The sequence below is a fragment of the Pleurodeles waltl genome, chromosome 4_2 (assembly GCF_031143425.1).
Source record: "Pleurodeles waltl isolate 20211129_DDA chromosome 4_2, aPleWal1.hap1.20221129, whole genome shotgun sequence".
NCBI classification, from domain to species: Eukaryota; Metazoa; Chordata; class Amphibia; order Caudata; family Salamandridae; genus Pleurodeles; species Pleurodeles waltl.
Genome location: NC_090443.1, coordinates 279,147,816 through 279,175,077, shown reverse-complemented (window position 1 = coordinate 279,175,077; position 27,262 = coordinate 279,147,816). Strand labels below are relative to the sequence as shown.

General features: G+C 47.7%; 1 protein-coding gene across 2 annotated transcripts in view; it reads left to right on the top strand.

The window, feature by feature from the left end:
- The first annotated feature begins 419 nt into the window (after nt 1-419).
- The window catches only part of PDE6H (phosphodiesterase 6H), a 202,350-nt gene continuing 175,507 nt past the window's right edge, over nt 420-27,262 (top strand). The window contains exon 1 of one of the 2 annotated variants that reach the window (XM_069231105.1): nt 420-555. The gene's annotated coding sequence lies outside the window, so the exon portion shown is untranslated. Of the gene's footprint in view, nt 577-27,262 lie in introns of both variants that reach the window. The other variant, XM_069231106.1, reaches the window with a different exon arrangement.

The window sequence follows — 27,262 nt, the reverse complement described above, 5'->3', positions numbered from 1 at the left end:
CTGTAGGATCTCTAGGGAGAGGGAGGATGGAGTGACTGTGAGCTCTGGTGACTGGTATCAGAGAGGGAGGCTATAGTGACCAGTCCCTGGTCTCGGTAGCACCTCCTGGTTGGGGGTTGGGGGGCTTTGGTTTCAGCCAGGCTCCTGGTGCCTGCTGATGTTTAACAGCACCAATCTTCGCCCCACACCCCCGCGCCATCCGTGATTCCTGGCACATGCAGTCTTCCTGCGGCTTTGAGCATTAATCCTCTTAGGGTCGTCAACACCTGAAAAGGGGCTATTTACGGAGACATAAACAGCCCGTGGTTTACTGCAAATAACAGCTCCCTCTCACAGTAAGAACAGCCCCCGCCCTGTGTCCGGAGCACAGGACATACACCCCACCCCAAGCCCTCCTGAGCCAGGAGTTCCCGGGTCCTGCCCCCTGATTGGCTGCCCATGACTGTAAGGATTACAGGTCCAGTGGTATTTCAGGGGGATGAGCTGGGGGCTCTCAGTCCGCTTATCAACTGAGGGAGAGAAGCGCAAGCGCCTCGATGAGGTCCTGCCAACGCTGTGAGTACTCACAACACCCAGGTACGGGGCAGAGCCCAGGCCTACAGCTCCTTGGGTATCAAGGGAAAGTCACGGCCGAGGAGGAAACTCGGCCTCTGGGCCAGCTGCATCCCAGACCTCTCGGGGGAGTACTGGTAGAGGGGAGTCTACAGTAGTCGTGATGGTTTAATAGAGTTTGGGGGGGGGGGGGGGGGGGGGGGGAGGCGGGGGGGCGGAATATGAAGTTTTCCAGGACCGTACTGTTGGTTTCCGAGGATTTCATCGGCCAGTTTATCAGTGCTTAATGTGAGACGGTGTTTTCGGTAGGGGTGACCAGCACTGATTTTTGGGGACTGGCGCTTATTTTTCTTGATCTGACCGACACCTCCGGAGAGCGAGAGAGCGGAGACACACAAAGAGGAAAAAGGGCAAAGAAAAAGACGGAACAAATCTCAAAAGGGGAAGCAGGAACCTTCAAGAGTAAGATAAAGGGGCCGGGGTGTCTAAAAGTGGATCTGAGAAGCACGAGGTCGAATGAAGACCGCGCAGCTTTGGTAATCGATGCACTGACAGCGGGGCCTGAAACTGTGCTTCTTTTGAAAATTAAGCACCGCATTTTACGATAAGTGTATCTGTTGGACACGTGACACGTATTTCACTCTGGGGCCAATAGGTCAATAAGCTTACCTATGGCGTGAGTCGATTGTTAAGTTATTCGCATTCATGCAAGGGATCCGTCCATGACTGAAGTCAGCTTTCTAAAAATCGGTAACGACTGTCACTTAAGGTGACTGTACAGTGGCAAGACAATAAACATGAACGGATCTCTTTAATGCATACTAGCAATTAATAATCGACTCACGGACTTCGGGAAGCTTTTTAGAGTCGAGCGCTCAAGCGTTCTGTCCCTGTTGTAATCTTTATTTGGGCTTTTAACCACACCCATGTCATGCCTGTCACTTTTATTGGTTCGTGGGCTTGCCTTTTAAAATCCGCTTGATTTCATTAGTGAAAGGCATGCATACGTCTTTTCCTTTTAGCCCTCAGCAACAAGGTCCATTGCACCCTTCACCTCTTTTGGGATGAGGACCTCAGTGAGTGGGTGTTATTTTAGGGTCGAGCGCGTAAGTGCTCTGGCCCCTGTTGTAATCTCTCTGTGGGCTTTTAACCACGCCCATCAGTTTGGCTGGTTCGTGGGCTGGCCTTGTCAAATTCACATGAATTCATTAGTGAATGGCATGCATATGTCATGCCTTTTTTGGTGTTTAGCCTTCCTCGAGAGCACAACTAAACTACTGAAAACATACATGGCTCCATGTTTTCCGAATGGCTTCAGGGCTACTTTTTCTTTTTAATTCCTACAAAGCGCAATCTCGCTGGGGCGTAATCGAGCGCTTTGCATGACATTGACCCTGTTACATGGGGAAGTGCACTTTTGCCAATACATTTTACTGCAAGCCAACGTCAGTTTCCTTTTGTGTGTCTCCTCCACGCTCATGGCGGCTGTCGGCTAGCTTTTGTGACACTGTTTTACTTTTCAGTTTCAGTTTATGTGGCAATAAAGGTCAGGCTAGGAGTTTACAACACTAATAGCTCTAACTCAAGCAAATGCATGTTAGTTTTTGGCCTCTGGTGATCACCTTTGACATGGAAGTCAGCCCAGCCTCCCTGTTGATTTCTGTCTTAGCCTCACTTCGGGATCACCTCTAGGACGGCTAGGCAGGGCCACTGGAACTATGAGATTGTGAGGCCCTGGTGCTTTTGCATGAACATTGATTTGCCTTGTTTGCCACATAATACATCATCTGCTGCACAATCTGCATATTTTAACAAAATAAAATTGATTCTAGCTCGGACGCTTCAAAAGATACTAAAAAGACAGCAACACATGTTGCTGTGCCGTGGAAGGCTGTTTGGAAAGGTTGACTGGTCCCCTTGCTATATTTAGGTGTTAAGCTGGTAACAGTGAGGAGCAACGTTTGCTCAAAAAGTGTTAACAATTGTAAAAATTACAAAATAAGGAAATAACACTATTACAAAATGTGCTGCATTATGCCACGCATTTGAACTTTACTTGCCGCATAGTTTAGTCAACACTGCTTCATAATTTGGCCCTCCCCGTCGCATAATTCCTGTGGCCCCGGACATAATTCCTCATGTCTATTCCATTGTTGGCCTCTTTGTCAGGTTTGAACTGATTCTTAAACTTTTCCTCTTTCTCTATGTCACCACTCCTGAAAAGTATGCCCTAATGACTCTGTGCAATTTAATTTTTATTTATTGTATCAGGAATATCTGTGTATAATGGGGTGCTCTGATGCCATATGGGGACTGCTTGTGGCAATCAGAAATCTTTCTAAATATATAAATAGATAACAGGGCTGAACCTCTGTGGGACACTATAGCGCTCCCGCCCTGGGTTTTTGGAGACTCTTCTCCAAGGGTGGGTGCTCAACTCCCTATGCACATTTTTTCCTTGGCCTCTTGAATTTTTTGTGTTGGCTGAGCCTAAGGACTCATGCGCATTCCATGCCTGGTCTCTCTGTTTCACAGTTTTCTATAGCGCAAACTGGACCTGATAGTATTGAAACACTTTATTTACCTAAGCATCAGTTGCATTACAAAAGGCCATATTCATTGTTTTTTTATAGGCACTGGAAGATTAAGGGCCAGATGTATCAAAGGGTTTTACCCATTCTGTGTCTGTGGGAAAATGCTTTAGTACATATGGCCCTAAATGTTTTGCCCAGAACCACAAGATGTTGAGCCAACACTGAGACGTGACCCTGATTCCCCAACCATGTCAGCAGCTTTGGCTGTTCGCCACATCTTCTACACTCTAGGGATATCTTTCTAGGGTGGGACTTTGCCCCTTTTAGATACTGCCCTTCTGATCCCCCATGACAGTGTTGTATTAAGGATTTTTGGGGCCTTGGGCAAGACATATTTTGGGGCCCCTTGTTTGTAACAACTTTGAATTTTGTTGCTCACTTTTGTAGTAATTGTAGCCCGCATGATACCATACAAACTTTTGGAGACAGGTTTAACACAGCAACACAGTGGTGTAACCAAACTTGGTGGGAAGGGGCTGCAAAGTACATGAAGACCCACCCTTGGACCCCACCAGGAGCTCTCAGACCAATGGCCCACCGCCCTTGCACAGTGTATTGTGCTGAAGAGGCCTTTTGAAGCTTGCCCTCCCCCCCCGCACCGCAGGGCCTGCGGGGCTAATGTTATGCCACAGAAAATGTCTTTCAGAGGGTCCCAAAAATCCTTAAAATGACACTGGGCAAAGAGAGACAGAGGCAGAGAGAAGAGATGTTCAGATTTAGAAATATAGATGAGCTGGAGAGAGATAAAGTTTACTTTGAAGGTGGAGGCCCAGGGAAATTGCCTGCTTTGCCCATGTCTTTAAACTAGAGGTGAGCGAGCCACTGAAATTTTGAGCCAGGCTCCAGTCTGAAGCCAGACACTGGCTGATCTTGAGGTCCTCTTGGGATCTCGAGCCCATAACGAGCTGAGCTTTCATGTGGCTTATGCTGCCTCCATCTCTCTGCCCATGATGTTGTGTTACTGCCAGTGCTGCCATCTTTCGAATTGGTGAACGAGGTGAAAGAGTCTCAGTGTCGACTTAACATCCTGTGATTAGGGCAAATCATTTAATATCCCAACGCCAGTAAGCAATGCATGTAATCTTGTGTATTAGTGTTTGTGCTATGTATAAAAAGTGCAGAAAAATGCACTAGCATGTAAAAAGAAAGCCTTAACATAAGGAAAGACAAATATTTATCCCATTTACTGGCAGATTTGGACAAAGTGAAACCAGGAAACCTGGTATCACTCACCGCTTCTCCACTTAAATTGTGTGTTTTTAAGCAAATAGTTTATTTCAGCAAAACTCTTTTTTCATTATCTGGCATAAAAGCACTTTCAAATATGTGAGTTCAGACTACCTGTTTTACAAAACTATGAATTTTAAGAAGTACTTTCCAGTGCAGTGCTATATTGTGCCCTATTAATGTCAAAGCATCCACATGCTAAAGAAATACATTTTTAAAATAATTTTAAAGCAACTATATCATATTTTATGTGATGTGTGTTGTGTGATTTACATTGGAAATATTTTCAGGGCTCGGCATGTGCACAGGCTCTAAGAGCCAAACCAGGCCCTTGGCTCGGCTCTCCTTATTACATTGTTGGCTCATCCACCTCTACTTAAATGTCTGTACCCCATGAGTGTTGTCTTCCAGTTCCTCGCCTCCCAGTGCAGCCTTGTCTCTACAGCAGCCTTGATCTGGTGCTGGGAGGCAGGGTCAAGGCAGGCAGTTGGGTTTTGCGTCAGTGCCTAAGGTTGACCTGTGGGACGTGTTTTTTTAGGGGAAACGTCCTTTATGCCGAAGTTTTGATAACGAAGTCGTGGTTAACGAAAGCGGGAACAACGCTTTCTTTAACCACGACTCCGTTATTTTGTGCCTTAACTACGCATGTTCTGAACAACAAACATGCGTGGTTAAGGTACAAAGAAGGGAGTCGGCAAAGGAGGACGACGCAGGTGACGAGGGGACGACTAAGGTAAGTGGGGGGTTTTAGATTTTGGGGAGGGAGTGGGGGTTCAGGGGGTTTTAGGTTTTGGGGTGGAGTTGGGGGGGTGGGGCGTTTTTGGTTTTGGGGGGGTGGGGGTCAGGGGGTTTTAGGTTTTGGGGTGGGGTTGGGGGGTGGGGCGTTTTTGGTTTTGGGGAGGGGGTGGGGGTCAGGGGGTTTTAGGTTTTGGGGTGGGGTGTTTTAGGTTTTGGGTAGGGGGTCAGGGGGTTTTAGGTTTTGGGGTGGGGTTGGGGGGTGGGGCGTTTTTGGTTTTGGGGAGGGGGTGGGGGTCAGGGGGTTTTAGGTTTTGGGGTGGGGTTGGGGGTGGGGCGTTTTTGGTTTTGGGGAGGGGGTGGGGGGTCAGGGGGTTTTAGGTTTTGGGGTGGGGTTGGGGGGTGGGGCGTTTAAGGTTTTGGGGAGGGGGTGGGGGGTCAGGGGGTTTTAGGTTTTGGGGTGGGGTTGGGGGGTGGGGTGTTTTTGTTTTTGGGGAGGGGGTGAGTGGTCAGGGGGGTTTAGGTTTTGGGGCAGGGTTGGGGGGGTGGGGTGAGGGATGCAGGATCATTGGTGCCTATTACTAATGCTTTTATCAGGAATGCCTTTACAACGAAATATCGTTGTTAAGGCATTCGTGGTAAAGGCATTAGTAATAACAACGAGGTCGGTGTTCCGACCTCGTTGTTAAGGCACTAGTTGTTTCGGAAGTCGGTGTTCCGTCATATAACCTATTTTTAGGGGCTCTGTCAATCGGCCCACAGCATGCTATTTGCTTTATTCCTCCCGTGCCAGGCCATCGCTCTTCATGATATGATGGGCAAAGGAGGGGTTGAGTCTGAGATGTAGCCTCGCTGGGGACCAGGTGTTACTCTGGCTCTTGGGCTATTCTCACCCCGGCCCCCTGCGGACCGGCCATGCCGAGAAGCAGTCTCTTTTCTCTGACCCCTCTCTGGCTTGGCCATTGCATTCAGGGAATGGATGTATGGAGGGCCTGGCTGGGGTGGAGGGGGCGGGCAGGTGATTTTGTGACCATTGGGTCATTTTCACCTCATCCCCCTAGAGAAGCAGCAATGGGTTTTTCTTAACCCCTTCCCTACCAGGCGATCACCAAGAGGCTATGGGGGGCTGGAAGAAGGTGACTCAGGCCGGGTGATTCTGTGGCCTTTGGCCCCACCTTACTGTTGGTGGAGAAATAGCAGCTTGGTGCTTCACCTGACCCCCTCCCCTGATACATTTCTCTGAAAATTATTCCAGTGAGACTAAGCAAATAGTATTTCATGAAAAGGCGCTGTCCCGAATTGTAGGATACTTTTTTGGAACTGCCCAGGCATAATTGTGATCCCAATCTGACCCTGCTGGGATGGAGGAGGGGCTGAGGAGAGTGCTGCGCTTCAGAGAGGGCTCCTGACTGTTTTCGTCTGAGCTCTTTGTTAAAATGTTTATTTAAGCAGAGTAGAGCCCGGAACCAAGTAAGGGGTGGAATCTTCCTCTGGGGCACGAGTGGCACGTTTACAGATTACAGGCGTCTGGCGACTTCCGGGGGAGGGGCGTGGCGGGATAAGTGCGTGGTGCATGAAACAGTCGAGGGTCGCACACGCTACCTGGGCACTGAGGGCAGCACGCAGTCCTGGCACGACTGAAGTCTCTGCGGAGGGAAGCTAATACTAAGCTCAAAGTAAAGACACACCCTGGGGAGGCTCACACTGCCTGGGCACCGCTGGGGGAAGCTTGTATGAAAAGGAAGCTCAAATTCAGCACACTGCTGCAGGAACCGTACACCCTGGGCAGTGCCGAGGGAAGCACACGCTGCCTAGGCACTGCGGTAGGAAGCTTGCATGGAGAGTACTGCTGAGGGACGTTCAATCTGAGCACACTGCTGGTGGGAGCTCACACTGAGGGCACTGCTGAGGGAAGCTCCCATTCAGGACACTGCTGAGGGGTCCACACACTGAGGGGGCTGCTGATTGAGGTGCGCACCAGGGCACTGGCTGACTCTAAGGGCACTGTGGACACTGCTGAAGATATCTCTCACTGAGGCAACGTCTGAGATCAGCTTACACTGAGGTCACTGCTGAAGGAATCCTGCACTGAGGGCAGCTAATACCGAGGGTACTGGAGGATCGAGCACCCCTAGGCTGGGTTCTATAAGTATGGGCACTTGGTACGGTGTGTTTGGAGTGGAAAGTGGGCAGTCACACAGCAGCGTAGCAAGGATGCCACGGGCCCTGTCGCAAGCAAGGGTATACCCCGTTAGAATGATGTTCTAATAGGTACAGCAATGTTCGCAGTTCAGTGGGCTCCTCCAGGCTCTGAGCCTCGGTGCCACTGCGCCTGCTGCACCAATGATAGCTACGTCCCTGCGGGTGCACGTCATTCCGTGGTTGGGGACTCAACGCCCAGTGTCGCTCTACAACAGGAACACTATCCAAAGAGTGTTATTTTTGGAACAAGGCGTCCTTGCACGGTGTGAGGGAACACACCGTGCTGTGAGCCAGTGGCGCACTCGTGTTGTCAGATCAGCATTAGCAGAGAAGACATCACAAGCTGTGTAGCACCACAGCGTTTTTGGACTAAGGACGCCCTTTTCCACGTGTTTTTTATTCTCTGACTGGTGTGGTTAGAGAACATTGTTTTATTCTATGTACTGTTTGATAATGTATTTTGAAAAAATGGCCCGTCTCTGAAGTGTACCATGGATATGGGCGTGTGCGCCAAAGGGCTTAGTGGTTCATTTAGCTCCGCTGTGATAAACGGGTGTCCATTCCTGATGTGAGCACTCTGCCAGTGAGGGATCCAGTAGTCAAACCTATAGCTTCTTTGCTCTTAGCATGTACTATTATTACGTTAAGATGTTGTGAATGCGTTTAAGGTGTATGTCTGTGTCTTGAAGAAGAAAGTGCTGCTGATGGTGAAATACTTTGCCAGCCACATAGTTTTGATGTTGTGCAGTGCACACGCGAGTTTCAGGAGGTCTATCAATCATGTTCTGTTGGAAAGGACTAAACAATATGTTTTAAATTCTTAGCACACATATGTTGACAATATGCACCCACACCCGACTTTCGATCTTCAAGATGGGCACTTTTGCAAATTCAGTCATTCAAAACTTCTTGAACAGAAAGGAGAGATTTAATATCCAGTCCTCGTGGTTGGGTATCTACTTACCTTCGAACCCTTCAACACGGTAGCCATCTTGCTTTTCGTAGAAGCTGTGGTTGTTTGTGGAACTTCAGTAGTACACCGCTTTATACGTCACTTAGCGCCAGAAAGCCCCAAGCAGTCCAAAGCTCTGGAAATAAAATTAAGTAACACGCTTTGTTGAAAGGTAGGTGCATTTGAGAGTCATTATTAGCCGACTTTGTGGTATATCCAAGCTGTGTTGGATGTTTGCGAGAAGAAACGTGGGAAGAAAAAGAGGGTAATCGATATTGAGGGCCACTGGAATTATGCGGCTGGGGAGGACCATATTATGCAGCAGGGTTGAGACAATTATGAGACAAGAAAAGGCACATTGTGCAGCCTAATGTGGCACGTTGTGATAGTCTTACTTCTTATTTTATCATTTGACACATGGTAACATTGTATGGGAAACGATTTCACCTTATTAGTACCAGTTCAATACCCAAATATTGCCACACACAACTGAAAGATGACCAGTCAACCTTTGTGAATGGTCTTCCATTGCACAAAAGGAGATGTTGCCATGGTTTTAGCAAATTTTGATCCATGTGAGCTAGAAACACCATTCTGTGCTAAATCTGAGATTAGGCAGCAAATGATGGTTTATGTAGCAAATGTGGGAAATACGTAATTATGCAGAAAGCGCAGCAGAGTTGTATAATTCTTGGAGCTTGAGTCATGATGTGAAAGGTCACGTGAAGGTTCTTGGGAGCACTACCAATATTCCTTCTAAGATGCGAAACCCACATCAGCTTCTTCATAATGTGTTCTGTAACACCCACGCAGTGACAAAGAATTACCCCTCAGGTAACAGAAAAGCTGACACTCTGGAAACGGAAAAATAGTAGAGCATCAAGGAATCTTCCTAAAACAGTTTTCAGGCACGAAAGCTCCTCCCCAGTGAATAATGAGCACTCGCCATGCTGGTTTTGAAATGGCACTCTAGGTTACACAACTATTAGTGAAGTGCAGAGTGGCCCATTGTCATTTGTAGAGGAGGTCCCTATATTTAGCTGCAGGGAGAGGGGTTTTTCTTTAAACACGCAAAGGAACCTATGGCACCTGATATTGGTCTATCTTGTCTCTTGTATACGGCCTTAGCTTATAATGTCATATCTACTGTTCCAACTGGCTTGACCCAGCCCCCTCCCATTCAATGCTTAATTTGAGTTGGTGGTTGTCCGGGGGACCACCAGAACTCATGTTTGGGGACCAGCACACATTTGTCTGCATCAGACACTTACTGAGAGCAAGAAGGAAAACGAATCAGAAAGATGGAAGAAGAGAAAGACAGAAAAAACGTCAAAAGTGGGGAAGCAGGAACCTGGTACAGTAAGATAAAGGGGCAAGGACGGTCTGGTATGGTATTAAAAAGTCATAAGGGGGATTTAAGACTTCGCAGCCTTGGTATTTGATGCACTGACATTTAATTTTACCAGTGCAGGCATCCAAGCAGAGATTTGGGCACCAGCATGCACTCTTTTACAAATTAAGCAATGCTTTCCACAGTCTCACTAGCAACCCCTATCACCAGATTAAGGCCACTCACACCTGGGTGTATTCTTAAATCGTGCAGCACATGTTTAGGTCCGAACCTACCAAACAGTGCAGCTTGTTGCAAAGACCTATTGGGGACATGCTGAACGTTTACCTAGAAATGCATTCCGCCCATTGCTTACCTAAGGCATTGTCTTCTGTCACTCTCATTTGCCTGCTTCTTATTTTTGCCCCCGCTTGTCAGTCTTGTGTTAGTCTATACCATGGAGCATTGCCTCCATACCATGTAAATGTTTGCCTGGTGACTGGCACAATGTCAATGGACCTACTTTTTTCTTTTTATGTAAGCACTCACAGAGAATACATGTGTTTTCAATCTGTCACCCTCATGTACTTCTCTTCCCCATTGTGTTGCTTCCTGCCCCTGTATTCGTCTGCCTTCCCCCTCGCTGTTGCACTCACCTGTGTGGTTTTCCGTGTTCCACCTGCCCCACTCTCCCTGTGAAGCTTCAATGTCCCCCTGACCTTCTCCTTGTTGCTTCTGTGGCCCAGTGTGCTTCCGCATCCCCTGCTGTCTCCTTGTTGCTTCTGTGGCCCAGTGTGCTTCCGCATCCCCTGCTGTCTCCTTGTTGCTTCTGTGTCCTCCCGCCTCCTCTGTCTGCTTCTCTGTCCCCCCACCAGCCCCTGAGTTACCTCTGACCCCCTGTTCTTTTGCCCCCTGTTGCTTTTGCTACCTCCGACCCAAAGCAAAAAAATCACTTTTGGTATTTTATTTCCTGCTGATCCGACTAGAAAAATGCTGCATCATTTTGTGGGCACGCCCATGCGTTGTTCGCTCACCTACGAAATGACAAGGGCTGCAGCATAAACCTTTATGTTCTTTTACTTTAGCCATGCTACACAGCAGTGTGACTGTAAACCATAGGCAAAGCCAATAGGTCACGATAGCAAGACCCATTGGCTTTACCAATGCTTTTTCAGGTTGAAGAGGGCACTAATTGCAACATCATGCAACATTCAAGTCAGAGGCTCTCTGTCTGACTTGAAGTACAATTGCTTCAAATGTATTTTCAGAACACTATGGGCCATACTCACAAAGGTAAAGACATGTAAATTTACTTACTTGACTATTACTACTACACTAGGTGTAACTCTACATTTTTTTTCTATTTACCATTTCCAGTCTAGATTTACACCTAGGTGTAGACTTACTTACTTAAACAGGATTTACAAATGAAAAGTTGCTATTTTGCGCACATAGGTGGAGATGTCCACTATTGTGGCAAAGATCTTACTACGTGAATGAAAAGGGATAATTATTAATTTGTTATTTTTTAGAAAATTTTACAATTATTTTAATGCATAATTTATATGCAAATTAATTTAAAATATGTATTATTAACCTAGGGCTAATGGCATAAAATACAACAGCATATTGACTCGTGAAATTAAATGTATATTCATTAATTTACACATATTCATTCAAATAAAAAATACACATTTTTAACAATAATTTAAAACAGTTTCACCTTCCTTGTTTGTATTTGTATTGAATATTCAGTACATTTTGTAGGAATTTGTATTAAAAGGTATCTGAAATAACTAAAATATGTAATTTATGTTTAAATAATTTCTATTTTTAATGAAAAGTCAAGCTTGAAATTATATTTTGATGAAAACACTCTCTCTGGCTCTCTCTCTCTGTATATATATATATATATATATATATATATATATATATATATATATGTATATATATATATATATATATATGTGTATATATATTTTACCTACTGGCAGTCACCAGTAGGTAGTTATACTTAGGACTTAGTTTCCATAGGAAAAGCATTTTTTGACTTGGGTATATCTTTGGTGCTGTTTGCCAAATCTTCATGAAAATTTCCAAATAAAGTGTCCACTGGGGTCTTGTTGTGCATGGAATGTTTCGGGGTGATCTGTCAAGCCAGGGTCGAGAAAAAGGTGGGGGGAGGGTCAAAAAAGTGTGTTTCCCATGTTAATAAGTATAGGGATTTTGAACACAATTACAGCCCAAACCCCAGATGGAATTACACCAAATTTGTCAGAAAGGTACTGAAAGCAGGCTGTTTGTTATTTGGTGTAAATCCGTTCAGTAGTTTTTGGGAATACCAAAGAAAATCTGAATTTATTTATCTGGGTAGAGCCTAAGCACAGATCTCATGGTGAGATCTGATTGGCTGTCAGCACTTCAACCAGAAAGTGATGGCAACCATCTTGGGACCAATACACATGATAGCACCTTATTGAAATGCATTGTAGTGATTGACAGGTTTTGAGGATAAAAAAAAACAGAAAGTATAAAAGGTGATAACAGAATTTAATTACAATATAAATCATTTGTTGCTAAGGTGATTTTACTCTGTGAAAAAGCCTTCTGCTGGGACTTCATGAATAATGCTTTATGCACATGCATATTTTCTGTAAATTCACACTATCTTTCTCAGCCATATGAGAATGAAGTTTGACATTCTCAGTAAATCATATACTTGCAATGGGAGCAGCCTGTCAGTTAATTCCCTAGTGTTCAATTGCAGCCTCCCAGAGTGTTAGAACAACAAGAGCGCTAATAGTCTTATTATGACAAAAGTGTTACACACATGAAACCATCTTGATTGAATCAAAGTGGTAAAACATAAAACATTTAAATTAGAAAATAAAAAAATAAGGGTTTCATTTTGTCACAGAATTTATGGTTGGTGCTGTAGAAAGAAAAATTAGGACATGTTTTATGTGCGTTCTCAAATATCTTTTTTTATTTCATTAAAACATTCTGATATGTAGCCTGAAATATGCACTTTCAACACCAGAAACAGACTGCCAGTTTACTCCCTGGTGATCCGCAGTTTACTGAAGTGTTCTAATGAGCAACTAGAGTGCTAACATTCTGAATTTATGCCAAAAGTGTGGCACATCTGAACGCCATCTTGATGGAATTGAAGTGGAAAACTATAAGCATTTTCTACAAGGAATACTGCAGTAAATGAGGAGATTAGGGAGCTTCATAACAAACAAGTTTCCCAAGATGGCCGGCAGAGAAAAAGGAGCCCAAATGCAGCTCAAATTTCACCCAAATGAAGCCCAACTGTAGGTCAATGACAGAAGTGTGCAAAACCATCAATTTTTAGTTTTTTTGCAGTTATGTATAGCACAGACTTCACCCGAAGGTTTTGGAGTGCTTTACATGAGCATCAGTTACATTACACAAGGACTCATACCTATTGGGCTTTAGACATGGGGAGATAAAAAAATATACCCAGAATCACAGGATGTTGAGCTGACACCAAAAGTTGAACCTGGTTCCCCAGTTGCAAAGTCTGCAGCTCTGGCTATAACGCACCAAGCTCTCAGAAGTATGTCATTGTTTTGTTTTTTACAGCATTAACTATAATTTCTATGGAATTAAAACCTTCTCATTTTAATAATTTCTAACGGAAATGCCTTAGGTATTACAGTTTTGATTACATCAAGATGACGTCAGGCATGCCACTCTTTGGTATGAAATATAGAATGTTAGGAATCTAGTTGTTCATTGTAATACTGTGGGTAAGCAGATGTCAGGGGCATAGACTTGGATACTTAAGGGCAAGGAGATGGGGGCAGAGACAACAAGTTGACCATTCTGGGCAGGCAGGAGGGGCAGTGGCAGCACAACGGACCATGGAGAGCAGGGCAAATGGGGCAGAGGGAACAAACCAACCATGCAGGACAGGCAATAGAGGCTGTGTCAGTATAGCAGACCATTGAGGGCAGAAGGAAGGGGCAGTGGTAGTGCAACCATACATGCCAACAGACCCAATTCAGGCAGGAGACTCCTGATGTTTTTAAGCCCAAAAGGGCTTTATTTTATTTGTCTCTTGCCTGAAATATCATCTTTTTCAATGTTTGTCAATGGGGAAAATCAATTAATCAGGTTTTTTTTTCAAAATCTCTCTCTTACCAAGAGGGAGGAGGCAGGGGCACGGCAACAGACCAGACAAGGCAGGAGGGAGAGATTAGGGGCCTGCATATAGTAAATGGAGGGCAGAGGGCAAAGGAACAGGGCTGGAGCAGCAAGCTGACTGTGGAGGGCAGGCAGGATGGGCACTGGAAGCACAACACACAATGGAGGGCAACAGTGAGACTATAATAGCATACACACAGACAACAGAGGAAAGGTGGGAGGGGGTCAGGGGCAGCAAGCTGACCACACAGGGCATGTGGGAGGGACTGTGGCAGCACAGAAGGCCATGTTTGGTAAGCTGGAGGGTTAGAGGCATCACAACGGCCAAGGTGGGTAACATGGAGGGGGCAAGGACATGCATAAAGGACCATGGAAGACGAAGATATGGGTATGGGCTGGACACAGGCAAGTGAGGGCAGGGGAAGGGGATTCACAACACACCACTTGTGTAGGCAGGAAGAACAGTTGCAACACAACAGAGCATGGAGGGCAGAAGGGAGTGGCAGCAAAATGGACCATGGAAGTCAGGAGGGAGGGGATAGGGGCATGGAGCTCGGATAGGAAGGGTGGAGGTGGCAGGGACAGGTGGCAGTCATCTGACCACGCTAGGAAGTTGGGAGGGGCAGTGACAGTGCAATAGAACACTCAGAGCAGATAGGAAGGGTAGTTGCAGGTCCATGGAACATGGTGAGCAAACAGGAGGGAGCACAGGCAAGCACACAGACATCGGCAGGCAGGAAGAAGGAGGGTAGGGGAAGCAAGCTGAGCATAGAGGGCAAGCAGGAGGGCAATTATGGGGCGCAGAATTGGGCAACAGTGGGCAGGAGGAATAGACAGGGATATCAAGCTAAATGAAGGGCAGTGGCAGCACATCAGACCATGCAGGGCAGGAGGGAGAGAGTTGGTGCATAGACTCAGGCAACAGAGGGTAGGGCGGAGGTGGATGGGGCAGCAAGCTAACTGTTCAGGGCAGGCCGGAAGGGCAGTGGCAGAACAATGGCTACACAGGGTTGTAATGAGGGAGCAGGGGCATGGACTTGGACAATGGATAACAAGGAGTGGGGATAGGAGCAGCAAGCTTGGGAGGGGACAGCACAGTGACAGGCCAGACCCTGCATCCAACATCCCCCCCATCCCCACCATGCATTGTGATGGGCATTTTACTTAACGTTAAAAACCCCCTAGAAATTCACTAAAAAAACAAAGGTTACAGGGATGACATAGTTAGGAAATAGAATTTAAAAAACATAGAAATTCAATTAAAAACTAAAGGTTACAGGACGTTATAGTTAGGTTTTGAATTTCCTCGCACAAAACAATAGACATTCAGCAAGGTAACTATAACTCGCGCCCTCACCATGCACTGCTAATTACCTAACATCTTACATCACTTACAACATCTTTGATGTCATTCATAATATCAATGTAACAGTTGCAGTAAAATTATTGAGGACAAAACTGTGCATAGCAGGGGCCCAAGGAGCGTTCTGTGTGGCAGCACAGAAGACCATGCATGACAAGTGGGGTAGTGGCAGCACAGTGGCCATGGTGGGCAAGAAGGAGTGGGCAGGGGCATGCACAAAGGACCGTAGAGGACAGAAGGGATGGTTAGGGGCTGGACACAGACAAGAGAGGGCAGGGGAAGGGGCTTCACAACAGACCATGCAGTGCTAGCGCTGTGCTTGCAAAAACGCCTATAATGAAAAGAAATCCTAAAGGGGCCTTAGAACCTGCCCATTACTTACCTTTAATTACCATTGAATGTCTCCCACATCTCTCTTGTTTCCTTGCTTCCTATTGGTAAGTTGCTCCTCCTGGGCTTCAGAGTGTTTTGCAGTCTTCGTTCAGCATGGACCAAGTGCAGCTTCCTGTGGCCAGTGTCCTTCTACTGGCCGCAGGTACTCCTTTTGTAAATGTTCCACATGCACTCTTAGAGAGTGCATGTGCCTGCAGTACCGTTCCTTCACGCCATCCTAAAAGGTGGTGTTTGTGTGAAATTGCTACACTTTTGTGCCCCCTGAGTTCCCCTCCACACATACTCATCTGTTTGTGTACATTAGAGGAACCGGTGCAGGGACTAGAGACAATGAGCCAGATGTATGAAACATTTTAAAATGCTTTTTGGCATAAACCAACACTATTTTGTGAGTCGGTAACCCATTACCGACTCCCAATATAGGGTTTGTGACTCACTATTAGGAAGGGGCATGCCAAGGGCATCCGTTCCTAACAGCGAGTCGCACTGATATGCAGGAACGTTTTGCGACCAGGAATACGGTGACAAAACATTTGCAGTTACCGCCAACTTCAGGTTGGTGGTAAGACATTCATTCGCAAATGGGAAGGGGTCCCCAAGTGATCACTTCGCCTTTGCAATTGGGGGTGCAAACATTTTTCAAAGCAGGTAGTCCCACGGACCACTCACTACGCTTAAAAAATTAGAAGAAAAGTTTTAATTTTTCTTTTTGTAAGGCAACCAGTTTTTCTTCAAAAAACGGGCTGCATTACAAAAAAAAATCTTGCTTTATTGAAAAAACAATCACAGGTATGGTGGTCTGCTGACCCCAACAGGCCACCATTCCTGTGATTGTGGCCATTCCTAAATGGGTCGCAAATTGCGACCTGCCTCACGAATATTAATAAGACAGGTCTCTTGTGACCCATTTGGGAATCGCAAACAGTGTTAAACACACTGTTGTACATAGAAGTTTGTGATTTCCTAATAGCAAATCACAAAAATGTGTTATTAGGTAATCACAATCCAAAAGCTACATCTAGCCAATTATATCTACAGGGGTTGGGGCATTTGCTTCTGCCCCCAACCCTCCAGTCCTCTTTTCATGAATTGTTTGCCGACATTTTGGGCAAAACTCAGTGTCTGCTCTTTTGGTGGATGGATGACAGTATAGACTCAGCTTTCGTCCCTTTACCACTGATCCTTTTCAGGTCCTGCAGAGCTGTAAGAAAGGTGGATTATGTGGAGTAATGCTGGAACTGTGTTCTAGTCAGGGCTTCCATGACAGCTTGACAGCCACACCCCAGTGCAAACACTCTCTAGGCAGTTCTCAGCACTTCAAAATGTAGATGAATCATCTGTTTACATTATTATTTATTTTGCATTTCGCTGCTGACTGAAAACATTTGGTTAACCCACCGCCTCTAGAAGATGACTTGTACCCTGCAAAGCAACTTCCTCACATTGCTTAAGCAGATAAATTACACATTGCTCAGAGCAGTGCAGGCTTCACTGCCCATGCTGCATTTGCTCAGTATGGGAGACTATATGAACCCTGTGTTTTCAGGGGCAGCTTTTCCATTAGGATGGAGGAGCATCACCCCTCCCCCACCAGCAGCGGCAAAACATTTACAAGAAAACAATAATAAACTGTGTTTATTATCGTTTTCTTGTAAAAGGACGGGCTATGGGGGTGATGAGCAGTGAGGGTGAGTGCACAGAACTCCCCCTTAGAGTGCATGTGGATTTGACCAGCCGTCTCGGGCCGGCCAAACACACATGCTCATTAAGCTTGCTGGAGAGAGCATGCACAGGCTCCCAGTCTGCCTGGGAGCGCCCTGGCTGGGCACTCCCAGACAATCCTGATGATGCTTTGAGCAGCATCAGGATTGGCAGCAGGGCAGGCTGGGAGCCTGAGCCTGCAGCCTGCGATGGAGGAGCGGAGCGGCACAGCGGCGAGTGAAGGTAAAAGTTTTAAAAATAAATTAATTAATGTTTATTCCCCTCTCCCCCCGCACTCTGCCCTGCCCCTTCTGCACCCTGCGTGCAGCTACTGCGTGTTTTCTTTCGTAGCCTGTCTGCAGCTTGCAAGCTGCTTTGGCATTTCTGCGGAGGGGACTCACGGAGGGCTTTCTATCAGCCTGCCAGTATTACTAGAGCCCTTCTCAAAGACCAGCAGAGGCTGAAGATGTGATCACTTATTGAAGTTAAATAAGAAATCATGATGGACAGGGCCTGGGTTGGCTGTAATAATTTAAGCTTGCACACCTTAAATGAGATCATTTTGGATTTATGAATGCGTTAGCCCTTGTTTGTATTTGACATATTTGTCCATGTGACTTTACTCTTAACAATAGTAAGTTTTTACACCATTTATTAAAGCGCTATTGCCATTTCTAAGTGCCATACAGCCTGGAAGTGATGGCGGGGTCATCCTTGCTTATATTGAATTAATACGTTTTTACACCATTTATTAAAGCGCTATTACCATGCTAAGTGCCATACAGCCTGGAAGTGATGGCGGTGTCATCCTTGCTCAGATTGAATTAATACGTTTTTACACCATTTATTAAAGCGCTATTGCCATTTCTAAGTGCAATACAGCCTGGAAGTGATGGCGGGGTCATCCTTGCCCAGATTGAATTTGTCAGAGTTGATCGTTAAACTCACTGAGCTACCCTGGTCCTGGACACTAGTTCTTAATTAAGCTGCCCAACATGTGGATTCTTTACACTCTAATGCTCCACTTCCCCAGGAAAACACAACAGCACTGAAAACGTGGTGTACTTTGGTTATGTCTTATAAGGTTGTGTAGTGCTGGGTTTCTGTATTTTGACTACATTCGCCCTTTCAGCGAAATTGCAGTATGCGTAATGGTACAGCAAATAGGTATTGCCTATGCAAGTTCTATTGGCTTTGTAATTTTTTTTACACATGTTGCACAGCAGTTCTGGTTGCTGTGCAACATGGCCTAAAGTAAAGAAAAAAAGCGCTATCATGTGCACAGCACTGGCCACCTCATACCGCTATTATTTTCTTTACCTTCAGCCATGTTGCCCAGTAGCTCACGCTCCTGAACAACATGTCTAAAAACATTGACAAAGTCAATAGATCTTGCATAGGGGAAACCTGTTGGCTTTGTCCACGCTTGTTTTGACTATTTATGGTTTTTTTTATGGTCTGGTTGGGACATTGTTAGGTTGAGCATAGCAGCATGCAAGAGCTCCTTTTCCGATGTGTTGTAATCTATTCTGGGCACCTCACGTCCAACGCTTTCATTCGTCCCTAAGCTTGCCTCACAGAAATATCTTACTGTCTTTGGTACATGCTTTACGTTTGTCTCACTGTGAAGATGCTTTGTTATCGCCTTGGGGCCTGACCCTGTTACATGCATAATTGCACGATTGCCGATATACTTCAGTGTGGGCGAAGCACTTTTTTTCTTTTGTGTGACACCTTTGCGCTCCATTGTGCACTTCAAAGTTTCAAAGATGCGCACACTCCATTGGGGTATTGGAGCACTTTGTATGAGTACAGTTATGTCACATTGTTTACTTTGTCTCTCCTCTTCGTGCTCCATGGCAGGGGAAGAGCAGAAATGCTTCGGTTTGTTTTCATTCAGTATTAGTGTTTCCATGTTGAAGACGCTCCGTTGCGTTTCCCGTGAAGCCTGCCTCTCTAAAGCCAGTGGAATAAACTATTGCTCTGCTTTGCGCCATCAATCTTTGCTCTCTGTTTGCCTGTTCTCAGTGGTCTACTTCCCCTCCCCAGGCTCTCAGCTGCCCTCTTTTCATTATGCTCATATTCTCAGAGCTGATCTCTCTGGCTCCCGAAGACCCCTCCCACCGCCGTTAATGGGCGAGTTCAGGCTGAGCTCTCTCTTTCCAGGATCCATGCTGTCCCCCAGTGCACCTGAAAGTTTGCTCCGCTTGCACCACCTGATCTTCTGAGCTCCCTGGTTGTCAGCTGCGCTCTTGTATTCCCAAAGACAGTCCCCAACCTCCGACCACATCTCCATCCATGCATCCTCCTGTAAATCAGTATATTGAAGTTTAGTGTTATCAAGGTGGAGAACTCCTACCTGGATTCCCAGCTGCCACACTCTCTCCTTCTGAATCGCAAGGGTGTTCGGGACACAATCACTGACACACTGGTTACTTAGTGCAAAAGCTTCTTTCTCCCCCATGGAAGGGTGGCCAGGCCCGCATCTGACTCTCTACCCTCCCACATCTACTGTCACCAATCCCCGACTGCAACCTGCCCTAACTGGCGGTCACCCCAGAAACCCTACCTATCCTCAAAATCCAACCCTTTAACTTCCACCTTCTCATGTAGGGTGGGTGGGTGGCCAAAGAGTTCCCTCCACGCGTGCAGGCTGGCGCGGAAGAGGCCAGTCCCCCTTTCCCACTCCCTATTTAAACCAACCCTGTACTCGCTCCCCCACGTACCCTATGCCCAATCCTGTCCCCATACGTCATTTCCCTGTCTCGAATGATCCCGCGGAGAGACTAGACCGTGTCTGCTCTCTGCTGGACCCTCCATCTGGACACAATCACTGACACAATGGTTACTTAGTGCAAAAGGCCATTTATTTAGGACAGGATTGCATGTCAAACATAAACATTATATATAATGAAATTCAAACTGTTAACTTTAAACAAACCCCCCCACCCTGAACTTCTCTCCATTCCTGTTCCTCTTCATTCTTTCACTATGCCTCTGTTCACTCATCTTCCACTTCAATTCACCTACACCGTACCCTTTTCCTTTCATCCCCTGCTTGCTTCTGGCATACCCCACCCTTTCAGTCTTCACCTGCTTCTTTCTCCCCCCTGGAAGGGTGGCCAGGCCCCCATCTGACTCTCCACCCTCCCCCATCTACTGCCACACAACACAAACCTGTTAGGCATTTTGCTGCCCTACCAGTGAACCAACTGCAACATTGCAAACCTCATACTGTTTCTATGAGCCACATTGTTTCCCCCAACAAATCCCCCATGATCAGGCACAGTTCCATCAGATAGTAAGCATTACCAAGCTCTGAAAGATGTACACCATCGGCCCGAAAAAGACCGGGTTCCCCTTCTATAATGTCTTCATGTCTCAATACTTTAATACCGTGTGTCCAGCAAAAGGCCCTCATTGCCCTATTGAGCTTCCTCCGAGCCCTGTCAATAGCCCCATTCTTGATTGCCCCTCGCCACTTCCTTCTGGGTACAAACTCAGTCCAGACTATGCAAGTACCGTGCATCTTCTGCCCAATCAGCTCCAAATCCTGTTGCATGTGTTGCAGTAAGGTGAGCCCAGAAAGCCTTACCAAATCGTTTTCCCCCAGGTGCAGTATCAGCAGATCCTGGCAACCCCAGCTTGGTGTGATGGATGTTAATAAAAGAAGCAGGTAACCCCACCTCATGCCGCTTTTCCCCCACCATATTACTTCATGTTGGCAACTCGGAAGTCCCAAAGATCGTCCATAGATCTGCCCCTCGGCATACTTCGCTGCCCAATGTACAAATGAGTGGCCCACCACCCAAGTGACCATTTTCCCACTTCTGGGGCCCTCTGGGCAACCTGCAAGGAGAATAAATGTCAACTGGACTTGCAACAAAACACTTGCAATAATGATCATTGTGTTTCCCCCCACCACCCCCATCTAACTCAGGGTCCCACATATCACTCGCAGCATCTAGACCTCCACCTGCTGATCCGCTTGATCTGAGCCCAGTCCCAACCCACCTTCCATCCCAAAATAGACCAAACCAGCAGCTCCTGCAACATCCGAGAAAATTTGTACCTGCCAGACTGTATACTCTTCCCGAAACATCATTGAGACCTAATTGAATTGTGTCAAAAAAGTTTCCCATACTCTGACATCCTCCCATAAGCCAATCGACACTCTGTGATGAGGAAGGGAAGCACCTGCCATGGCAAGACCAAGACGTCTGCAAAAAGTCCTGCCCCCTTTTACGAATCTGAATGCAAAATTAAGGTAGCCCAGCAACTGCTGGTCCTGCGTAGTTCAATCTTATGCAATGATAGCACTTGACTCAAAAATTCCAAAATCTCCGCAACCTTTCCAATTGGCAAACGAGCTACCAGGCTGACCGTGTCCAGTTCAATTCCCAAAAAATTCAATACACAACTTGGCCCTTCAGTCTTCTCTGGGGCCAATGGAACACCCATTTCCCCCAATCCAATCTCTCAAAACATGCCAAAGCCCGTCCACAACCGTCAGAGCCTGCTTTCCCTACAAACAGGAAATCATCCAGATAATGAGTCGCCTCCCGATGTCCGCACACTTTCACAAAAACCCACTGCAGGAAGGTGCTAAACATCTCAAAAAGCGCACAGGAAATAGCGCATCCCATCGGGAGGACTCTGTCAACCAAAATCGCCCCATCCATCTGCATACCCAACAACCCGAAATCCTCCGGGTGAATGGGCAAAAGCCTGAAAGCTGCCTTGATGTCACATTTTGCTAACTGGGACCATTTCCCACATCCCCGAACAAGCCGAATGGCATCGTCAACAGGCGCATAAACCACCCGTGTATCTTCAGGAGCAATATAATCATTCACCGACGCTCCCTCTGGCCGTTACAAATGATGAATGAGACGAAACTCCCCCACTGCTTTCTTGGGGAACACCCAGAGGGGAGATCATCAACTCATCCATAGGCCAATCAAAAAAGGGGCCGTCAATTCTACCTTCAGCGACTTCCTTTCTCAATTTGTCCGCTACCACCTGTGGCATGTCCTTGGCAGACCTCAAATTGTCTGCCGATCTCTTGTGTCCCGGACCTTGGTAACCTATCCGAAACCCCTCCAGAAAGCCCCATTCCAGCTTGTTTGCTATGTCCCTGTCAGGGTACATGTGAAGCCAGGGCCGCAATACAACTATCTTAATTGGTGTAGGCTCCCTTTGACACAGCAGCGCCTTGCATCCCTCTACCCCTAGTCACCCTCCACTGTTCTGCTGGGCTATTGAGGGAAAAACATTGAGTGACCGGGTGCTTCCCACCGCAATTAGAGCACTTGTGCTTGAATTTGCATGGATGTCTGGAACAAAGCCTTTATTGAAATTCCAGCATGCCCCTGATCTGGACACCTGAGGTCTCTGTCGCATCCCTGCTCCGGCTGAGGCGGGACGGGACTGAAAGGACTTATAAATTACTGGGAGGCCACTCGCAGTATGAGTTGAGGCTGCCAACTGTGAGGAAGCCATCCACTGCATCCAAAGCTCGGAGTCCACATCCCCCCAAGGCTTGTCTGGATTCACACTAACCCTTGCCCGAAACTCCTCATCATAATTGAGCCAGGCAAAACCCCCAAAATGCATCTGAGCCTTCCTAATGATGTCCATATATTTGAAGAGCGCGATGGCCTTGTCAGGAAACTTCTCACAATATATGCTAGCATATATTAGAAAAGCAGAAGTCCAATTATCCATAGTAACCGGGACCCGGTGTCGCCTAGCTAACTCCCATTCCTCCTCTTTTGACCCTTCCTTCGCTTGTATGTCCCTGTGCAATAATTTGAAAACATCGACATACTCTTGCTACCAAATCCGAGCCTTCATCTTATCTGCCACATGCAAACCAAGGGCATTGCCAACCCCATGTAGGGAAGCCTCTTATGCCCCTCCACTTTATCTACCCCATCCTTTTCCTGCGCCGTTGTGCTTTCACTTTTGCCAATACCAGCAGCTTCCAATTTGTCCAATGTGTTACCATCCCCTGCCTGTGTCGCCAGACACCAGTGCCTGTTGAACGGAATGATCACCTACCCCAATCGACTTGTGCATTTTTAACACAGCCGTAGCCTGCCCACTGCCCCATACCATCCACCATTCCCCTTTACCTTGAACTCAGGGAATAGCCTTGTGTGTCGCTGTCGGGACCTGACGCCCTCGCTCTTCCTTGCGTACCGCCCCTTGCGACGTTCCAACCGCCGTTGACGCCTGTAAAACAGAATTAGAAGAGGGGGTTTCACCGCTCCTGTGCCCCTCTTCCCCCTCTGTCACCTTGCTCACCTCGCCTTCGCGAATCTCTCCTTCCTCCCAGTCATCCGACTCTTCATTATAATCCAATTCCACAACCACCTCATTGTCCAGAGCACTCTCGTCCATTACCTCACTCCATTTGTCTTGTTCCCGTCCCACGTGGCGACTACCACCTCTGCTGCCAGCACGGTCCCACGATGTAGAGAAGGCTGCCGAAGACCCCTCTAGTGCTTCACACCAACGTCCCGAGGCCGTGTTGAGCCCGTTAGTGTCACCTTCCTACTGCCAGCCCCCTTTGCTGGCTTATACTCCCTGCACCTCTCATGGCTGTGTGCGCCACTCGTGCCCGCTCCGCTGGGGGACCCCTCAGCCACATTAGCCACTTGCCTACCCTCTCTCTCCTTGGGGACCCATACCCAATTTTCTAACTCCTCCCCTGGTGATGTGCTATGCGCCGTTCTCTGACTCCCCACCTTCCTTTTTGGCTGCCGCCCCCTCTCCAAAGCCGCTTTCCTGTCCCTGCACAACAGGGCCCACCTCTCCTCTGTCTCTGCCACTGCTTTCGGTTGTTCGCGTATCCTGGTTTCAGTGTCCACAGAGGACCAGTCCTGAGGCGCTTCCAGGCTTGGAAATCTCCCTTGAACATCTAACGTATGGGGCCCCGCCTGGGCCCCCACCTGGCCCCCTTCCCCCTGCTCTCCACCTGCACTAACCCCAAGCAACACTTTATGGGCCTTGCTGCCTCTGTCCACCCCCTCTTTAGAAACAGGGGCCCCAAGCGGCCCTTCAGGTGCAGGGGTACTGGGCCCTGCCCCACCACCTGAGTTTGGGGGGCTGCCCAGACCACTAGGGCCAGCCCCCAAGCTGGCTGTCAAATCTGGAGCCTCCCCTTACCCAATATGGGCATGCTCCAACACTGCCGTATCGACAGCTTCTTGTGGAGGCCCGCCTCCACTCCCTCCACCAGGCCCACGTTAGGCCCGGCAGGGCTCGTGACGTTCAAAGTAGCTGTGGGGGGTGGATTCTCAGCCTCCTCTCCCCAGCCGAGCGCCGCTTTTTTGGACGCTCAGGCGACGTACAGGCCGCAATCGCGGCCCCCACACCCCCGGATGCCACATGCACGGGGAGCGACATCCCCACCCAGGCCTGGTCCAGGACACCAGGCCTGCGTAAATCGGAGCAGCCTGCTTTGCCAATAAGGCAAAGCGCTGCACGTACCGCGGCTGCATTGTGGCCTTGTGCTATGTAGCCAAAGTACGAACCTACCTAATTTTCCACGGGGACCAGCCAAACACTTCCCTCCACGTGTGCAGGCTGGCGCGGAAGAGGCCGGTCCCCCTTTCCTACCTCCTATCTAAACCCACCCTGTACACCCTCCCCCATGTACCCTACACCCAATCCTGTCCCCATACGTCATTTCCCTTTCCCGAGTGGTCCCACAGAGAGGCTAGACCATGTCCCCCCTACCCACGTATTCTCCTGTTTTCTTGAACCATTCATAGATTATGCTAGCTATGGTAGGTGGGGGAGGGTAACCCGCATTCCTAGCTCTCACAGCACTGCAATCTTTGAGCCTCAGGTTCTGGCTACTTAACACCCTTATTAGTTGGTCCTTCGCCCTATCACCGCAGTAGCGCACTACGATTAAGAAGCAAGTCAGAGGCTGCCTGCCTGTTTCATGCTTTAGCAGAGGGGGCTGTTCAACGAGGTAGCGTAGCCCCCCTCTCACCGCCACTCCTTCTCAAGCCTTTGCATGGGGGCACGTCATCCCTGGAGCCATGTACCACAACCGATTACATTCTGCTTCCTGTATTTAATGGTGCTCGATGTATCAACTGAAGATGGATGGAAGGCTAATCTGCCCAAGACAGGATTTGAACTTGATTTAGATGATTATAATAGTAGTGTGGCATGCTCAGGTCTACCTGTTACTTGCATTGTGGACTGTATTTTGTGTATGTGTGTGTGTAGTGGTGGGGGGGCACGTCTTCTCCGCCTCACGTTTCCCATTCGAGAGGAGTTGGGGGTCCAGTGGCTGTTCTATGCCAGATGTGATGGCCTTCTCCACCATAGCCACCTGCCACTTCCAGGTGGGCTCGGGATTCCACATCAGCGTAGTCTGGTTTGTTATGCTTCCGGAGTACGGCACCACGGAGGCTAGCAACGTTGGACTGTTACCGGGCCTCTGTTCTTCTCGCATGCTGTGCCCTGCTCCCTCCACATTCAGGACAGAATAGCGCGAGGCCGGCAGATGTGCAAGGCCGGATCTTCTCGCCCGCCTTTATTAGCACCATTAATTATTCATTTTAATTATGTGTCCCTGTTTATTCTTCTGTGACCACGGCATGCGAGCCACCATCCACAGCGAGTCCGTTTAAATCAAAGTCTGAGTCGGGGATTGCTTCATAAAACGTGCAGCATTCAGCGAGATGTGCAAATCCTCACATGGCAAATAAATGAGCAGGCGTTAGCCATGCCAGTCGCTATGGCTTTTGTATAGCAAAAAGCATTTCCTGGGCGCTAGAAAGATAAAAATAAAGGGTTTTACAAAGTCACCAGCAGCTCAAGGCCCCCCTGTATGCATACAGAATGGGCAGTGCATGCAGCCTCCGCCCCTCGTGAAAGGTTATAGTGCACTTTGCACCTCGCAGACAGAGAGCAGGAAGATGTGACCAGAGCTTCCCTATATACAACGTACGGAGCAGAACAGGCGACGCTGTAGTATGAATGTGTTGCTTTTTTATCGGACTTCGTCAGCGTTAAGCGTTAACCAACTGTGTCCGGAAAAAGACTATGGGGCATATTTATACTCTGTTTGCGCCGGATTTGCATCGTTTTTTTTTACGCAAATCCGACGCAAAACTAACTCCATATTTATACTTTGGCGTTAGACCCGTCTAGCGCCAAAGATCTTGGAGTTTGCGTCATTTTTTAGCGTGGACACCTTCCTTGCGTTAATGATATGCAAGGAAGGCGTTCCCGTCTAAAAAATTACTCCGAGGCATGTGCGCCGTATTTACACTCCCGGGCAAAAATGACGCCCGGGAGTGGGCGGGTCAAAAAAAATGACGTCCAGCCGCTTTAGCGTAATTTTTTAACGCCTGGTCAGGGCAGGCGTTAGGGACCTGTGGGCTCGGAAGGAGCCCAGAGGTGCCCTCCCATGCCCCCAGGGACACCCCCTGCCACCCTTGCCCACCCCAGGAGGACGCCCAAGGATGGAGGGACCCATCCCAGGGAACTTAAGGTAAGTTCAGGTACGTATTATTTATTTTTATTTTTTGTGGCATAGGGGGGCCTGATTTGTGCCCCCCTACATGCCACTATGCCCAATGACCATGCCCAGGGGACATAAGTCCCCTGGGCATGGCCATTGTGCAAGGGGGCATGACTCCTGTCTTTGCTAAGACATGAGTCATTTAAATGGGGGTTGGGAGTAAAAAAAATGGCGCAAATCGGGTTGAGGCGAAAATTTTGCCTCAGCCTGACTTTGCCCATTTTTTGACGCCCAAGCTCCATTTTCCCCTACGCCGGCGCTGCCTGGTGTAAGTCATTTTTTTTTACGCACACCAGGCAGCTCCACCGGCTAACGTCATTCCATAAATAAGGCGCCCGAATGGTGCTTTGGAATGGCGTTAGCCGGCGTTAAATTTTTTGACGCACAACTGCGTTGGCGCAGTTGTGCGCCAAAAAGTATAAATACGGCCCTATGTGGCAGTAAAGTGGCAGTAAAGCTCAGGTACACTCTGGAAGCAACTGCGAAA